The sequence below is a fragment of the Lepisosteus platostomus genome, chromosome 21 (assembly GCF_059453375.1).
Source record: "Lepisosteus platostomus isolate fLepPlt1 chromosome 21, fLepPlt1.hap1, whole genome shotgun sequence".
Taxonomy (NCBI): domain Eukaryota; kingdom Metazoa; phylum Chordata; class Actinopteri; order Semionotiformes; family Lepisosteidae; genus Lepisosteus; species Lepisosteus platostomus.
This window is the reverse complement of record NC_142631.1, coordinates 12,445,718-12,459,821: the sequence shown is the minus strand read 5'-3', so window position 1 is coordinate 12,459,821 and position 14,104 is coordinate 12,445,718.

The window sequence follows — 14,104 nt, the reverse complement described above, 5'->3', positions numbered from 1 at the left end:
CCTTCTAAACTCAGGCAGGCTCAATTTAAGATTCTGGGACCTATGTTTTTGTATCTTTAAATACATACAAAACAGTAGAAGAAGAAAAAAATCTAATCTTAGCACATACTGTATGCCAGCGATCAGAATTGAAACTGAACAATGGTCATCTTGCATGATATCAGACTTGTCTCTTACTTTTTACAGTAAGTGGCCTAAAATGTTAAGTGTTACAGTAGGCCACTCTTCTCATCATTCCAATCACCTGCTCTATTCCTTTTTTTGACAATAAAAGATAAACAAAGGAATTCAAGAACAAAACAGTTAACTAAACAAATGGCATGCATGATTGTGTTTCTGGTTTTATAGGATAGTAGGTGCTTTCTTTTTGGTCAATGAAGAATAAATAATTTTAAATGTGAGGAGGGCAATGTCACTGATTTGTGTATGCAGTCCTTCTTACAAACCAACAGTTAAATTTCATTAAATATTTCCCTGTCTTGTGCTGTAACTGGAAAGACATGTCAGTAAGTAAAATGATCCACTATTAAAGAATATCTAAGCAGTACAACAGCACCATCTCTTGTTTGCTTTGCTATAAATTAACCCCTTTATTTGAATTTTCACAACATCTGTTCATTATTAAAGATTTATTCTGAAGTATTAATTTAGGCCATAACAACAACAAAAACAATCAATAAAAGACAAAATCACTGACTTTTCACAACAACTGTGAGAAGCTGAATCAAAAATGAGGAATTACCTAGAACGAATGAATTTCCAGAAATAAAGAGCAAAAGCCTATCGAATATGTTAAATGTTCCTAAATGCTACTGTACGTATTTTAACTAAGCAAATCTAAAAAACATAATAAATTATTTTATTTGTATAACATAATGGATCTAATGTTATTAGCTTATGTTTACAGAAATTAGTATTATATTTGCAAGGCAGCATTTTAAAATAGTGTTTAGAGCTTTACCCTACAGTAATCGTAGTCATAGGCTCAAACCTTGGGTGGGGCACTAATGTTTTGTCTTCAAGTGCTCATATTACTTCAATAAAATGTATATCTGAATAGAACACATGCATTCTAAAAGTATCAGCTTAATTAATAGCCATTTCAGAAGGAGTACAACCACATCTTTCCGCAGAGAATGTGAATATTGTATACCTCATTGTGTCGTATCGTTTTATCATACTTACAGGAAGAATAAAAAAATTAACCTCCCAGATTTAACCATTGAAGATATGATAGAAACACAGAACAACTATACTGGCTTCAATCAGTTTTCTACACTGATGGCATCCAATGTGAAAACAAATCTTCTGTCCTTTGTTTCCATTATTCACTTTAGTTTGCATAAATGTTCCTGAAAATTCCAGATACTTTGAACTGGGTCTTACCTGTTCTTTTTGGTCACAATTACAGCTGTCAGTAATATGGAACCTTGCCAGGACACAGTAATATGGAACAAACTTCCAGCCATTTAATAGCATTAGCTACCAAGTGACTACATTGTAATGGTGAGTAATAGTAAAGTGTTCTCTTGCCGGTTTAAGCAATGCAGTTGTGTTTTACCTAATAGAGGTGCTGTAGTAAATTTCTACTGTACATGAACCATTTGGTCCTAATATTGTGGACCAGCTTGTCAGACGTTTCTTGGTTCTTTTGATTTTTTGTAGTTTTTTTTACTTCATTTGAATTAGCCTTATGCATCATTATTTATAGAGTCTGGCAAAAAAAAGCAGCAAAGCTCAAGTTATTAAACATAATTCAGAATTAGGTTAGATGCAACACAAACCTGCATTAATTCTGAGCTGCATTTATTCATGCATTAACAATTCTCTTTATTTTGGTTGTTACTTCAGGATTTTTATTTTTATTTAACCAATTTAAATTATTGTGATAATATCCCAGAAAGGACAACTGTAGCAGCATTTTGGTAACAGAGCTTTACAAGCTTTGCAAATACGTCAGACACTTTATTTTGTTAGCTTGAAACATATAGTATGTTTTAAAATTCAGATTAATAATATTTTATAAGATCACAGTAATAACAGCATTACAGATCTGAACTAAACCAAATATACAATCTGAAACAAGGCTGCCAAGGTTAATTCAATCAAATTTGTCCTTGTCAATCAGCTTACACAAAAGCTTAAAATGGTTTGACACTCTTCAGTATATATAGTTCTGTTTTAAAAATTAAAGAACTGTCTACGTTTAATACTGAGCACTGTCATTTTACTGGTAAGATTGACAGTCCTGTCCTAACAGTACTAGAAATGCAATTCTATTTTTTAACTTTGACTTTTTTTAACTCCTCAGTTTAATAAAGAGAAAAAGTCATTTTCTGTGGGCTAGAAATAAAATTGTGTTTTTGAGAGCAACTATTTATTAAATAGGCAAGGATTGAGGAGGAAAGCAGAATTATCAACTGCCAGAGTCAAGTGACAAACCAATATTGTGTTAAATTAGACTTTGAAAGACATGGTTTTCTATCAAGAGAAAATAATCCTTTCTTTAAAAGCCATCTGTTTTCAGAATGTGATAAAGATATAAATCAAAAATAATTGAAAGATCCAGAGAATAAGCAACCATTTTGGCAAATCTATCACTAGCTTCCAAACAGTGGTCAGAAAAATACTAAAAATCTGGTTGCAGAAGCAATACTATACAGACAGCTCATTATCATGTCATGATTAACAAATGTTTTTTGGAAAATATACTAATGTACAATAGAAAAACAAAATATTTATTTTTATTTATTTAATCAAGTATTGTAACAAAGTAACAAAATCACAAAAACGTGCAAAAAAAAAATCCTAATAGATTTTATTGTTAGATGTAATGCCTTTTTTGCAAATATTACAATACCAATAGCAGGCATGAGTTCTCTGAGTATTAACACAACCCTGAAAGCACTGATAAATATTTGACCTCATCAGTCTTTAGAGGACTGCTGTGAGATGTTCTACCACCCTTCCTGTGCAATTGCAGCCAAATGGACAGAGGGTTTGATGTTTGCAGTTATCTCCTGGTAATTTTGGCCATAGGAAGATGCTGTCATTGTTTTCTGAACTTAATTCCATGAATGTCCCAGTACTTTGTGGTCTTCCATTGTCCTACTGGAAATTTTACTCTTCCAGATTGGCTTGCACAAACAGAAAAAAATCTTGGTTCAATGATTTCTTGCAATGTACTGTATAACTGCCCTCAATTAGCACCAAATGTCCAGTGAAACGGTCAGAATAATGCTCACCATGATGTTTTCACACATAACCTTTGTCGAAGAAAAATAAGCTTAATCTCTGAATAAAACAGTCCTCTACTCTGCCTGATGTTTTGTCGCTCACGAAAGATGGCAATTTCATATCTCGACTATCAACATTACCCCTGCATGACCTCTGTGCGGGCAAACCATTTTCATGAAGACAGTGATCTGTGGCCACTGCAGTCTGAAAATATTTCACAGATGGATCAGAAAAATTCACAAGCCCAGAGTATTAACCCCATGCCTTCTAGTACAGTATGTCTCTTTACCTTATAGAGCCCATTTCCTGGTGGAGCACAACCTCAATTGCAACAAGAGCAACAAGGCAATCTTCAATACTCAAACAGGGTCTGATTATATATACTGTATATATATATATCTTACTTAAAATCATGTATTTTTACTGACTATTTCTACAATGCATTATTCAATATATTTTGACAATTCTAACTCAAATACCAATCACTGAACAGCTAGTGTTTATGGCAACACGTGACCCGAGTTTTCTTTCTCTTAACTCAAGCTTCAAGCATGACATGAATTTATTGTAGTACTTTCAAATGTGAATCTGCAACTAAGTCTATTGAAGCTATTAAATGCGTACAAACCTACTTCTCTCAGGGACACAGACATGCATATACAGTATTAAGAGATTTATTTCCAGGCTGAAAATGAGAAAGAATTAGGGAAATTATGTAATATTGCAACAAAAACAGTATTAGTCCTAACATATCTGTTAGAAGTATTTATGTAATATAGAAACAAATAAGTCATAGTAATTCTAGGCACTATAGCATGTAAGTCTAGGATGACTTATATAAGAAAGCAATTTGGAGAAAGTGTAATACCTGTATTAATAGAATGTGAATAAAGGTGGATATAGTGGCTATGTGGTTAAAGGGATTAAGAAAATAAATGAGGAGGTTCACAGTTCAAGGCCCAAATCTATAATTGACACATCGACAGTGTGTCAGTCCTGAGTAAGTTTTTGAGTGAGTTGTAGTCCATCACCTAGAAGCAATGTACTGTTATAGTGAGCTCCTGTTGTCATTAGCTTTGGAGCAAATGTTATTCATGTGTCCTTTAAATACTTCTAATGGTTTGGTTCGTGATTAACCACTGTAACTATCAAGAACAGGTAAACCTAAGTTTTTGAAAATATTGCAGGTTGTGTGCTTTATGAGAACTTAAAATACAAACCAATTTTAGTCTGGTAGTGAAAATATTTAAGGGAGAGCACTGCTCTATTGCCTTCAAACAAATTACCTGCAATATTTGACTTTACATGATTTCTATTTTACTTGGAAACGTAAAGCAATTATTTCATTAATACTTTCAAAGTTGAAGCATGAATTTCTCAATGCTCATCAAGTCCTTTAGGTCTGAAGAAGAAGACAGGCTCATTAAAATGGCAAAATAACTCGGTTGTGCTTATAGCAAGTCATCAATTTCAAATTATTAGTATTACATTTCTTATTGGTGGAGGAAATAAAAAATCAAAGCACCATTTGTTAAACGATAGCTCATTTATAAAGTGCTTCATAAGGTAGTGGCCTGCTTTATGGTTTACAGCATTAACACATATTATTCTTCCTGATCTGCCCCAAGATATTTCTAAGAATTTATAGCACTATGATTTGTGGCCTTGGCTTGCTCTTTATTTGAGCTCAGTATCCAGAGGGAACAGAAGGACAAAAAACAAATATTAAGAACATATTTTCTTGTCATCACATGTAGGACTGAAACTTTGAATTAGAAGATATAAAAGATATTACAGCCTTTTGTCTCATAGATGTTAAACTAGTGCTTTTTTCTTTTGCATCCTGAGAAAACAAATCACTGATAGCTGTTAACGACGTTTTCATTAACCTTATTTATTTATGGTAATTCTGATGCCTCCCCCGCCCAGCTCAGTGTGTCTGAATTCTTATTCAGGGTCTTACAAAAGTCTTTGAGTAACAACCAGTCCATGAGGTGATCCATCTTGCACTCAAATTCTCCCACAAAGGAAATGAGCCAAAGGACTACTAAAAGGGAGATGCAGGGCAGTAGAGGATGATTGATAAAAGGAAAGAGAGTTTAATGACCTGTACTTACAAAAGGGGCAGGCTGTTGATTCAACTTGAAGTGACGTGAGTTAAATATTCCTTTTTTTAAGAATCTTTTCATTTCTAAACCGTATTTATGTAACGACTTCAACCACGCAGAATGCTGTTTAAGTCTTTCTGTGACTTTGTAACTGTGTGAAGGTTCATAAAATGTTCCAAAAACTTGACAGACACGTACATGCTCTCAAAACTAAATACTAATTTGATAAAACTCCAATTAAGTGATTAATTTTAAGATTCATAAGTCCAAATTATTTTGATTGTTAGTTTTCTTAAGTGAATTGATAAATTTTGGCATTTGATTATTGTGTGTGGCATACAAAAATGATAAATTAAAAAATGTATATTGAAAGCATGCGTCATTGAAATATAGTCGTCATACATTCAATGAGTTTTATACTTGTATTCAGAGTTTCAGATCAATGTCTACTGTGACTACTAGTGTTCAGTTAAATACCAAAAAAGTCAGAGCTCTTGATTATACCTTCATATTGGAAAGGGAGCATTTCAAATGTTATGGTTTGGTGACATTGTGGGTATGTGGTTTACAATATAACAAAATACACATTTTGAAATATTGCAATACTAAAATCTATTATACTAAAAATAATTCTATCATTTTCCCCTTAGGTATGAGACAAATGTGTTTCAGTATAATTCCTTTAATTAACTGTTAATTAGCATCTGATGTTCTATATCCTTTAACTCGTGCTGTTCGTTCATTAGGTAGGATGTCAGGTGCTAATTTTGCCAAAGAATTTGTGTGAAACATGCCTCTAGTTGATTAAATAGACAGACTAATATAATAACTTATAATGATCAAACTGATTGACAAAATACATTGAAAAATAACTGAAAGTCTCAGGAAAAGATTATTTTTTTTCTATCATCTATCAATGCTAATCCAAAAACAGACTTTTAAAATCTGCTGCAAGGTTTCAATATCACTTGGTTTTAAACAGCAACAATCCTTACATTCCGAGCTATTCAAGAAAAACTATACAGCTACATAACAGAAATTAAGAAGAGTGTTTTTCTAGTCATGGTGAAGTGAGTTGGATACTATACTGCTATGAAACTAATAATTTGCTTGTGAGCATCTACAGGGAGGATTTAAAACTCCAGTGAGGGGATAGCTTGGACACTGTATTGTGAAACAATTCATTTTGTGTTTAAGGAACAGGTAAAGGTTTATTCTGTGCTGAAAATAAAAGAGACATGTTTTGTGGAGCCTTCTTCAGCTCACACAACTATCTACAGTACTTGATTTTTTGTTTACTTTTTACTCAGCTTGAGTGGTTCCTGTCCTTATTAGGGAGGGTGTTCTCTTTAAGCTTGAATGTAATAGTTTTTAACACCCTGACACATGAAATGTCACAGCCACTCTGCATCAAATCAATAAGAATGAGAAGGAAAAATAAAAACTGTGAGTATTAAATATTTATAGAGATTATCTATTTGACCTTTTTTGAGACTCAGTCATACTAAAGAATGTCCTTTGATTGAACAGTTTGCCACATAAGCTACCTCAAAACCTTGTTCAAGGTCTTCCAGTTGATTACAGCATCTGTATTGTACAACAGCTCATTTATGTATCAGGAAATTAACATTTCAACAGCATATCAGAAGGAGTGATAATGTATTTGCATCAAGGATTTCTCTGCTTCCCTTTCATATAAAAAAATCTAACACAATAGTTTTGTTTTTTTTTTCTAAATGTAAATGGTTTCTTTAGCCAGAGCAAACCAGTGTTGAAACTCAAAAAGCTTAACCAGTTGTGACATCATTAAAATAATATGATAAAGAAACCCAATATCCACACATAACCTGGATTTAAGTTGTCTTTTGTTTACTGTCTTGATACCCTGTCAAGACTATTGTCAATGTCTGACAATAAAATATAGTAAAAATTAGACTACTTTATTTGTTTTCTAGAGGATGTTTTAGTAACCAAATGCAGGAGTTAAAATGAGAGAGTATGCTGTTAATAAACCGCCGTGCTTTGTGAAAATAGTAGCAGGATGCCTGGGAGCTGTCATGACATGTGTTATGACAGTGTTATGTTTAAAATTATCAACACAGTTTCTAATTTCTGTTATCCACATTTAAAATGAACCCACAAAAGAACATTCCTGACCTTCAATCAGCTTAAAGATGTCTAACACGGTTAATTTGAAGCTTTGACATTCATACCCATTCAGAGACAGGAATCGCATCTCTTTGGTCTTGAACAGAAACTGTGAATTCACGGGATGCCTGTTCTGTATTTGAATATCTTGAAAGATTTTGACTGTAGTCTACAAAGAAAATCACTTCAGGACCAAAAGTGAATCAAAGGTTCAGGTACACAAGCAGAAATTGAAGAGTTTAAATAATAGGACAGAAAACATGAGGCACCGGAGGACCAACCTATCCAGTCATAGTGCTGAAGAAGATTCCCCAGAATTCTTCAAGAAAAAACTAGATGAGATTCACATCTCAATAAGATAGCCAAAGGGCTAAATAAAAAACTACAGTATATGTACCATTTGGTTTTCTCTGATTCTGTAGCCTTCCCTTTTTTCTGAAGAATGAAATTAACTAGAATATATCCATGCCTTACACATTTGTCCATATTCTTGATGAAACAAGAACAAAAAAAATCATCATACAACAGAAAGATTTACTTATCGGATAAAGTGTTCTGCTGGGAAAAAATGTCACACTGTAATCTTAATAGTATTGCATTGTTGGAAATAAATTGAATCCAAAGTGAATTCATACCCTAGTAGTATTTATACCCTTGTGATATTTTGTAAATCTTCTCTAATGGATTACACCGACCATTCCTACAGATACATTCGCTGTAGGTCAAAGGTCTCAAATGCTGGCACTTTTCCTAGAGTGTTTTCAACCTTCTAATTTGAATCAGTTCATTATTAGAACATTACTTGTTCTTTGTATCTGTGACAACCAGCTTCAAATAGCTCTTCAGATGCTGGTGTTTTAAAGAAAACTGGTAAACCTGCAAATACACCAAAATCAGAATTATGAACCCCTGATTCAATCCTTCAGACTCTTTGGTTTCTGTTTTTGAACTGCTTTCTCCAATTCAAATCAATCAAATCAATTCAAACCACAAATATCCTGATTGGATTGTGTTTTGGAGATTGAGATGGTTAGCTGATAATATTTATTTTGTGTGTAGCTAACAATTGTTTTAAATAATTTTGGATTTATTGTAAGCTGATGTACAGGTTAAGAGCTTTGAGTCTTGCCTGAGCTATTGTACATTTCCCAGGAAGCCATGAAGAATGACCTACCCTGCTGTCCTTTGTCCTGATCATTTTAAGGAAGACTATATGTCAGATGTCATTTAATAAACAGGATAGAGTATTTCAAGATCAGTCTGAATCTGCTATCTAAGAAGGGTGCAGAGGTGGAAACCATAAAGTCTTTTAGGAAAATTTTGGAGATTTTTAGATCTTTGTTTTTGCAAGACACACATTTTATGTGGCATATTATATGCCAGTAAAAAGCTTAGCTGCCTAGTTATTTGTTTAGCAGGTATGAAAACAAATTAAGAGCTCAAGCAGAGCCAGCATTCTGTTTTGTGTTTGGAAACGTGGAATGAAATATGAGAAGTTTTTTTTTTACTTTACAGCTGTAAATTTCTGGTTTCCAAAACAGGCCTATACAAATCACTTCTAAGCCTTCTCATTGCTGAGTGTGCCACAGGATATTCAGCATCAAACTGTTCAGTACCAAAATGTATTGGCACATGTGAGAGTTCCAACAAGGTTTTAGGGCCTGAAGATGCAAAAATAACCCCAAAACCTAAAAGACATGTGTCTACAGGGCCCTCTCTTTCCAAGCCAGCTTTAACCAAACCACACCCAAATGAAGGATAAGTAAAAAGGTTCTTATTTATTTCACAAATCAGCAGACACGTGAATAGTAGGAACAACAAGCACTTAACTTTGCAAAAATATCAACAAAGCAATCAGGGATCTGCATCTTTGATTGCTACAAAAGAACTGGCTTAGGAGAGCTCAGTCTCTGCCTTTTATTGAGGAAGCTCCACCCCCTGAAACCTCCTACAATTACCTTTAAGGCACCCTGCAGCTTAACAGACATTTTACACAATGTCACATTAAAAAACAAAACATTATTCCCACACAAATATAAAATGTTTTTGCATTTTATAATTGCCTTAAAAGTAATAATTTTGTAGATTTTGACTGACTGCTTAAACACCGGTACTGTGGAGTTAGGCCATTCCCATTATTCTTACAAAGGTGTGTGGTTATCTGGCTAAACTGTTTTTCTATTTTTTCACAGTGGGAAGATTTTGCAGGTGTGCTTCTCCTTTATTTGGCAGCCTGCCCTCAGGTTCCGGCCAAGCATTGGGGAGCCTTCCTCTTTCTCTCAGTCCTTCTCAAGACTAAAGACATCTCTACTTCAGGACCAGAAGGTACTATACTTTCCTTTAGTAACCTCTTCACCAAGCTTTCAAGTGAAGGCTTCTCTAATAGGCTTCTCAACCATTATTTGGGAAGCCCTTCTCTGTTTGAGTTGTCTCAAAATCTTCGGATTTTCTGAATTCAAAATGATCAAACACCCTTTCTTCTTTACATGGTTGTCTGAGTCCTGGTCTGTGCCAAGGGCGCAGTAGCCAATGTTCCTCCACTAGTCATCTCATTCCTCTTTAGGAGGTTCTAGTCCAGGGGCTTTTTATCAATCTATAGTCCTGGTGATGCAAGCTCCCCCTCCCTTACTTCTGGAACACATGCAGTGGAGTGTATGTGTATCCTTTGTCCAACAAGAGATGCCCTCTGTGGTGACCTGTTGTCTCTTCAAATAAAGCAGCCTTTTTTTCTCCGTTTAATTTAATCCTAGGTGCTGCAGGAACTTGATCCTTCCCTTCTCTTGGGCCAGCTGCTTCCAGATAACCTTCAGTCTGCTATAAGTCAGCTTAGCTAAGACTATAATATAAATGGCTCATATGCATCTCTCTCCAGGCTTCAGCTGTGTTTGTGTCTTGTGTGTTGTGCAGATGTCCCTCCCTTTTGCTCAGGTGCTACTGTGCCAAAGGCAGCTCCTTGGTCCTCAGGTGCTCTTCAGACTCACCTATTTTATCCTTCCACATCATTTTCACATTCCTCTGTGAGTCCACTGTCAAATCTTTTTTTCAGCCAGGATACTTCTATGTTATTCAAACTCTACCTAACTTGTACTCTGAGTTTCCCCTGTCTGTTTAAGCTTCCCTTTCAGGTTTAGCAATTCTATGGCAGTCTGGCTGGAAAATGGCTTGTGCTTTAGGCTTGAAGTCTCACAGACAGTTTTTCTCTTTTGAGAAAGCCAGTGTCTTTGAGTACAGTACCTAAGAAAAAGCTTCAGAAGAGATGCTCTTGTCTTCAGCTGCCATCATCTCAGCTGATACTCTGTAAGATCTTTCATAGTTTGGATTGTTTTCAGCTTCTCTGTGTCACCCTCCACCCCACCCTCACCCTTGCAATGGCCTTATGGCTCATTCCTTACAAGTGAAGGACTCATTCATATTTTTTGTCAATTAAAATGAAATTTTGCACAAGGCAATATATAAATATAATGGGGTAATATGTACATAATTATTGCATTAGGTAAAATGTTATTTAAACACAATATGTTTTTCTCTGTGATACTAATAGGCTTCTGTAGAGTTCTGCAGGTCTTGCCTTTTTAAACAGTATATAGTCCATTGAGCATTAGCTCTTTTATGAGGATACAAAGACAAATCACAAATATTCACAGTACTTTTGGATTTTGTGATTGGCATTTATTAATTTTACATTTTCTAATGTAATTTTCAGTTTTTTTAAGGGTCAAATTAAATGGAACCTGAAGTACCATGAAAAGTATTGTTTTAATTTGGAGCAAGAACCATATACTGTGGATGGACACGCAAAATACATTTTCCAATGTTCCGCACAGGAACACAGAACTCTGTGAATGTCTGCACATATCCATACTGTACAGAAACTACAATATTATCGCTGTTCATGTCCACTTCCTACATCAGAAAGCATTCCAGTACCTGTTCAATTACATTTAATTTTTAGACCAAAATGTAGGTGGCAGGAGAGACACTTTTACTTTCATGCTGCTTCCTTCTGAGAGTTAGACAAGGAAAAAGATGTTAATCCTCCTTTTTACGGAATGTTTGTATCAACCCAAGATTCACATTCATTTGAAACATTACATTTAACCAACACATAACAAAAGATTACTTGCGTGACACAACCAGAGTTGCCTGCTTGAAGCGCAGGTTGAGCCTTTAGTTGAGACAGTCTAGACCAAGTCATTAGTTGGCAATGCCTAGATTTTCTATAGCAGCAACAGGGCTGTGCGAGTTTCATTCATCATGCATGACGTAACAGAGCTTGGATGGACCTTGATTTTTTAATGCGCCTGGTTTCATTGAAATTCTCAGAAAACAAGCTATTTCATGGAGTTATGCACCTCTGAAATTTTAATTTTATTTGCTTGCATTACCTTCAAAACAGTGGTCTAAATGATTGCATCTAGAATAACAGATTATGCCTGTAGGGTTCGCTGTTTTCCCATTTGTGCTCCCATCCTACCATATTCAGTATCTGGTATATCCAACTCAGAGAGTTGATTTGTTGTTTCAATATCCTCAGTAAGACACATGTAATTCCATGTTAAGGGATTCCACTTTATTTTTTCATGTTATATTCTCCATTATGGTCTTGAATGGCCACAAGCTACACTTTACTTATGGGAACTTTGAGTAAAAATGACTGCAGCAACAATAAGAGAATACAGAACCAAAACAAGATTTTCAATTATTTGAACCTGTTAATACAATTCATTTATTAGATACAGAAGTGTGGCAGCACTGCTGGGTTACCGCTCCTAGGTCTTGGGTTCAATTCCAGTTTAGGGTATGTGGCTTTGTGTTGAAATGAACTGACCTCTAATTCAAGATGTAATCCTGTTTTGCACTTTACATGACCCCTATGAGGAATAAGCGACTTTTGAATAATGGAAGAATGGACTTTCCAGATACATTTAACACATAATAATATAGCTTTTTGGGAGTATAAACTGCACGTACCGCAACAACCTGACCTTTTCATTTAGTCAAGACTTCCAAAATAAACTCTGTAGTGGTCAGGGCCACAGCTTTAAGGATCACTGATAAGAGTGCAAGATCAGTGGAAAAAAAAACTGGTAAAAGTCAACACAATCTGTGCTGTTCACTGTACAGTAGTTGACTGACATTGCACAGTATGGGGTGAAAAGAGGTTTGCATTTTTGCTGTTGTCCCACCAGACTCTGGTGGTGTTGTGAAGATACTCTCCAGTAGCCATTAAAGTCTCCTTCATTGTACACCAAGCTTGCCATTTCTTCATTCAACACACACTCCTTATAATATTGAGATTCTTTGTCACATTTCTCTCTTCAAAGCAGGCAATGTACGGTAAACTTGAGGAGACTGAGACATACAGTATTTGGCTTGTTTTTGTAAGTCTTGAGTGGATTGAGCTGGAGTAACTTTTAAGTAGATTTCACATTATTACCCCCTTCACAACTTTAACTGTAGACAGTGCAGAATACTTATTAGAGCCTGTTCGTGCTATTCTAACTGTTCACAGACGTCCAATATTTTTAAGTGGGTGTTACTAACTTGGCAAGTGAATGTATTAACAATGGTCATTCCCAAGGAACATAGCTTTTGGTTGTCATGTTCATATGCTAGTGTAGACTACCTGCTTGTGCTTTAATTGCTTGTAGACAGGATTTTTTTAACATATATTTATTCTTGCTGATTGCAATAAAGACTACATAATGTGACTGTAATAGCTTGTTTGAATTTCAGGAGAATAAGTTGAAATAAGATTAAAAGTCTGTCTCTACATTATGCCAAGTGACTGCTCATGGTGGTGAACTGCCAGTTACTGTTAATATAGTCAGTCACCCATTTTATATTTGAAAAGATTTACTCAGAGGCATATCACTACGTGACTGAAGATTAATCTGCTATTGCCTTTATGTTAAATAATTACTTTGGCAATACAGGCAGTTCATTAGAATATATAATAGTTTCTCATTCTTTATTGACATTCATATACACCACTTATTATTCAAAGTACAAAGGTCGGTCCCCTCTTCAATCAGAATGCTGAAAAGCTGAGCAGGGTAAAGATTCTTCTCATTCTATATATTGCGTCCGTATATAAGTCTTTATCACAAGGTGTAATGTCTGACGGTTTTTGAATCCAAATCCTTAATGATGGCAGCCAGCCTTTCCCTTTTTGTTTCCTTCTGATACTCTCAGCTACCATAAAGGATAGAGAGACCAGGACACACTGAGGTAGGGAGAGAGACCACACTGGAAGCAATTATTAGAGAAAAAAGATCGTTATATTTAAAAATATAGGAAAGGACTAAAATCAACACACACACCTCGGCCTTTCTCGATAGCCTTATGAGACCGTTGGTTGAAAGGCTTCCTTCGTACATCAAGGACACCAACCATGCCCTCTAACTTTTTAACAATTTCCAGTTTCACGGGACAGAATGCTACATTTTTACCATGGATATCACATCTCTATACACCATTATTCCCCACAATGAGTCTTACAGCCCTCAAGGACACGCTGGACAAATGCACAGTGCTTGTTCCACCCACACTCTTGTACAGATGCAGCCATTCAAAGTGCGTGGCACAAACATGTACCGCGGGCATTTGGC